General features: G+C 44.6%; 1 long non-coding RNA gene across 1 annotated transcript; it reads right to left on the bottom strand.

Moving 5' to 3' along the window:
• Window positions 1-2,848: 2,848 nt before the first annotated feature.
• Window positions 2,849-3,782, bottom strand: LOC146822929 (uncharacterized). The gene is made up of 4 exons (XR_014961856.1): window positions 3,720-3,782; window positions 3,531-3,577; window positions 3,372-3,438; window positions 2,849-3,041 (listed from the first exon to the last, which is right to left on the bottom strand). It is a non-coding gene; the product is annotated as an uncharacterized LOC146822929 (long non-coding RNA).
• Between the last annotated feature and the right edge of the window lie 1,593 nt (window positions 3,783-5,375).

Below are 5,375 nucleotides of genomic sequence, written 5' to 3'. Positions count from 1 at the left end.
CACGTACTTAAACTCAATTCCTAATCCTACTTTTCACGACCTCCTTAGAATCTGATAATTCCCTTCAGGACTATCCAAGGCAGTCACAAAACTTAAACCCTATAAACCCCAGGACCAGATGGGTTCACATCTAAATGTTATTCTCAATTCTCTATACTTTTATTTCCATGGCTTCTCAAACTGTATCATTCCTTTGCTTATTCTCAAGTTGCCACTGGCACTTTTCAAGAAGCTCTTATTTGTTTAATTCCTAAAGAAGGCAAGGACCCCTAACAGTGTAAAAATGATCATCCTATATCTCTAGTGATTGTGGTTTATAAAATGTTTGCTAAAACTTTTGCTCTTAGATTGGATCCTTTTGTCCCCCACGTCAAGAACAAGTTGGTTTTATTGAAGGCCGTTTTTCTTCTGACAAATTGAGATGCCTGTTTAATATTCTTGGGAAAGCTTCCAAACTTTACAATGAACTTGCAGCCATCACTTTAGATGTGGAAAAAGCTTTTGATCAAGTTTGTTGGCAGCTTATGCTTCAAACTTTGCAGTGGTTTGACTTTGGTCTCAAAATCATAAAGCGTTTTTTAAAATTATATTCCAAATCCAAAGTAGCCATATTTGCCAAAGGTATGGCCTCTGAGTACTTTTCACTGCAAAGAGGAGTGCACCAAGGCTGTCCCTTGTCCCCTCTTTTATACATAATAGCTCTGGAACCATTCTTACTGCGTATCAAACAATATGAACATATATATGGTTTTTCACATAAAAACTCCCACCCCAAATTAGTGTATTCTGATAATATTCTCCTTTATCTCTCTAACCCATCTAATTCTATTTCTGCCTTCCAATCTGAAGTTCACCAATTTGCTAGTGTTTCAGGATATTAACTAAATGTAGATAAATCTGAGACCTTGCTTCTTAACAATTCTGTCTATGAGAACATTTTAAGGATTTGAGCTTTACATGGAGTCCAACAAAGAATACATATTTGGGTCTGTAGATTTCCAACTCTTTTAAACCAACTCTTACATTCAATTATGAAGAAGAAATGCAACATTTGGGAAGTTATTGTAGTAAATGGAACCCTTTCATTTTTATCATGGTGGGGAAGGTTAGGTTCTATTAAAATGATAGTCTCCCAACTTGCAATGTACCTTATTTCCATGATCTCTGTTCATATGCCAATGCAATTCTGCCCAAAAATAGAATCAGTTCTTTCTCATGTCTTCTGATATAAGAAACAGAATGGGGCAGGAGGGGCTAGGGCTGGGAGGGTTAGGGAAACCAAGGTCAGTAGGACCAGCACCAGAAAACCTGATACATGAGGACTTAACAAAGAAGTAGCAGAACTAAGACCAGGACTACATGGATTAGGAGAACCAAAGGTAGAAGAACTGGGAACACTCAACCCAGGGGAATAGATTACCCAGGGGAGCAGGATCAGGAGGATTAAGTAATGAGAATTTAGGGTGAGGGGTGAAGCGTTCCACGACCTGGAGCCTGTGAAACAGGAGACCCAGGTTAAAAAAAAGACTAGATGTAGGAGTACATAAGATTGATCACCAGACAGACCAGGAAGTACAGGATCAGTAAGTTCTAAGGCTAGCTGCAGAACCATGATGCCAAGAAGCAGAAGAACCAGGGCTATGAGGATCAGGACTAAATTGAAGAGCACTATGAAGATTAGGATTGGAGGGCAATGGCCAGTAAATCCAGGAAAGCAGGATAAGCTGGACAGAGAAGACCGAGAGAGCCAGTGCCAAGATTAGTACCAAGGGTGCCCAGAAGACCAGAGCAAGGAGGACTAGGATAGCTAAAAGAATCATGCCCATGCCAGGGCAAGGAGAGACATGAAGATTAGGACCTAGGGGGCAAGGGCTTGTATTATCAGGTAGGACAGAGCAAGAGGACTGGACAGTGGCAGCCAGGGAACCAGAACCAAAATGACCAGGATCAGGAGGTCCCAAAAAAGAAGAACTGGATCAAGAGGGCCAAGATCAATGGCTGCAGTACCGGTAGGTCTAAAAAGACGATGAAAGGATCCAGGAGGACCAAGACAACTTAAACCAGAAGGACAAAGACCAAGAGGGCCAGGACACATGATGCTAAATGGACAAGGAACTTTGATACCAGGGCTAGAAGGTTCAGGGTGAGAAGAACCAGGACAGGCTGACTAGGGCCAAGAGGACCAGGAAGGAACAGAGTCAGATGGGCCAAGACTGAGGAAACTAAGAAGGGTCAGGATGGCTAAAAGGCAAGGTTTATGATAATACTGGGAGACTGCAAATACAGTTTTTGCTGCCAGGAGGGGGCCGTGACATCAAGCCCCAGAGCACATCACGGCCAGCAAGCCCACGCCGCACTTGCATGCCGTGAGGCTTTTTAAGCTGCCACAGGTCATCCGCAGCACGGGAGACCGAAAACACTGTTTCTGCTGCCAGGAGGGGGCCAGGACATCAAACTCCAGAGCGTATCGCGGCCAGCATGCCCGCGCCACATTTGCATGCCGAGAGGCATTTAAAACTGCCACAGGTCGCCCACAGCACGGGAATCACGTGGGCATCCTGGACCGCAAATCTGTGTAAGATAGCGCACACCAAAACTTGAAAATTAGTTGTTGTGTTTGCTTACAAATAAACTATTTATGCGTGCAACTCAGATGCGAGGTAGCCCACCTCGTAACTAAACGCAAAACTGCTGGTGTACAAACACCAGTATACTGAGTGCACTGCTTGGTGTGTATAGAACACAATTACAAGATATTCGCTATTATGAAGTCACAAACTGAACGGAGCAGTGATAAACTTGGTTGCAACAATGATCTAGTAGTCCATTGAATCATAGAAACATAACATGACCAAACTGTATTTATAAGTCAATCTCACGAAGACAATGAAGTTGTACAAGGCATCAATTGAAGAGAAACATAAAGTAAAACACGTTGATAAAATCAAAACAACTGCGTTGAGGCAGTGAACTTGGTCGTCAGTTCTTGAAAGGTAGCCCAATGCATTTCGGGATGTATTTCATCCCTTCTTCAGGGGCAACTGTTGAAAAAAGAATGACATTCAAAACTGTGTCTCATAATATAGAAAGAATGAGTGAGAAATTGCAGTACAAGATGCAGCGTGTCTGTGGCCAAAGCAGGAAAAGGCTGATCTATTTCAAGCTTGAGCGATACTGTGATAGTGGCGAAAATCATAATATTAGTGAACCGAGACCAAACTGAAGAATTAGTAAGAAATGAAATGACGGACGTGCACCAAATAACCAGAGTGAAACAAACGTGTCTAATTAACTGCAAAATACATAAAGTGAGGCAGAATGCCGTGTCAGTTATTCGGCTGTGCTGGACTCAAAACCTAGAGAATTCTTACTGGTTCAATAGGACGACTGTTTCAGGAACGGAATTCACAGGTGGTAACTGGAGGAGCGATGCTCCGACTGTGTGGGTGATATGAAGGAAAAGAAAACTGTGAATTGGAGTGCAAGGAGATACCGGCAGATGGAAAGAAAACATGAAAAACTGGACTTACTGAAAATGCTCTCACTGTGAGTGAAACAATGGAGTGGGAAAGGGCTCCTGCACGAAAAATCGAGGATATTCAGGTGAGAGTGATTGAAACCAGCATGTATTCAAAGAGCTCTAAAAGCTTTGCAACAAAAAGAAGGACCAATGAAGGACATGTATAAACAACCAGCGAAACGCTGTGTGAAATGCTTACCGGTCACGCATGAAGTGCGGAGGAGAACAGGTAACGGCTGCTGTGAACATCCGGAAAAGGAAGCGTCGAAGGCGTGCCGTGTCAAGAGGTTAAGTGCTCGCTTACGGTGTCACGTGATAAATGTGAAGTGATCATGAAAAGCGGACTGAATATACCTTGATAATAAATGCGCATAACTAGAGACGCAAGATTACACTGTGAACTGTATGTAAAAATGGACCGCACCCAGGCAAAGCCTGGGCCAAGGGTGGGCCCATCTGCGCCTGTTAGAGCCCGGAGGAGGCTGGGCTGGCCAACCCCTCAGACATCCGGACTTCTGGACTTCTGCTCAGGGGAACATTAGGTCGTTTTTTTTACTGTGCACAGGCAGCCCAGTAGTAAAGGGCCAGTTATTGCAGCTAAAGAGTATTGAGGACACTGGCCATTGGACATTGGCGCAATCCCTTCTTGGCCACCAAACAGTTGTTTCACACATTTTATCTCAAATTGCCATTTTCGGGGTGAGAATGGGAAAGAGAAGAACCTGTGGAGGAGGAATGGTTGACGGTCACAAAAAGAAAGCAAAGGGAAAAGGGAAAGGCCTAGGTACGACCAATGACTCTGGGGCAGTGTAATGGATATAATAGATAATCTACTATCTGAATGTGAGAGCCTCCTGGATACCTCACTCTCTGATACAGCTGTCAGGAATAGTATACCGCAGGCCCCGAGTAGTAACTCATGTAAAGGATGCATACCAGACATGTTTAAAAAGTCAGTTATTAGCATCCCTTCCCCTGAACCTTTAAGAGAACCCCATGTAAGTTATGTAGCAGAGGGGGTTCCCCATCCCCAACCAGCCTCCCAAGAAGCCCTGGCCATCTTTCCCTGTAGTAAGAGATTCTCGACCCTGTCAGACCCTGTCAGACCACCAAGACCCACCGGCCAGTTCCCCTAGTAGCAATAGGACCCAGGCACACAGTAGTATGGAAGGCAGAGAGAGTAGTATATATTACAACACTCGGGGCCCAGACAAAGACGTGCAAAGCCAGCGAGAGCAGTAAAGCTCCAAGCGCTAGTGCCGGGCAACCTAGTTGGACCACAGAAGATTCTTTCCAAAGATCAGTATCCACCCAGCTAATCGCCCTGATGAATGAAATTAGTGTCCTTAAGGTGTCTGTTGGTAAACTGACTGACTCTCTAAGCACGGTGTATTCAGCTGTGGAGCAGGTTAAATCCTCACTAGGCCTACCCTAAACATAGCCCTCTGTACAACAGGATGTGGGTCCCAGCAACCGGTCTGGGCCATATAATAAAGCACAAAATCACAGTGTTCTAGCGCTAGTGGGCTAACTAAGGTTCCAACTACGGGTAGTACTAGTAAGAGCCTCCTGCAGTCTGCCAGAGAGCGTAAAACCGTGCCTACCCCAAGGCTTCCATCGCATCTTGCTGTGGCATCCACCCCCCGCATTCCCTTACCTTTCTTGAGGTGGTGGGCAGAGAGTGGTGGGAAGTGCAAGTAGCATGCCAGGTATGAGCAGTGTCGTGTACATGATTACCGTTCCCAAGTATTCTGGAGAATTGTCTAGAGAAGATGAGGGCTCCCTCCTAAACAAGTTCATTCAAAGATTCACCACGGTAGGGGTTGTTGATCCCTAATAATGGACAACATTATTT

This window comes from Triturus cristatus, chromosome 5_2, assembly GCF_964204655.1.
Source record: "Triturus cristatus chromosome 5_2, aTriCri1.1, whole genome shotgun sequence".
NCBI classification, from domain to species: domain Eukaryota; kingdom Metazoa; phylum Chordata; class Amphibia; order Caudata; family Salamandridae; genus Triturus; species Triturus cristatus.
The sequence above is the reverse complement of the archived record's forward strand: the minus strand, read 5'-3'. Positions and strand labels throughout refer to the sequence as shown.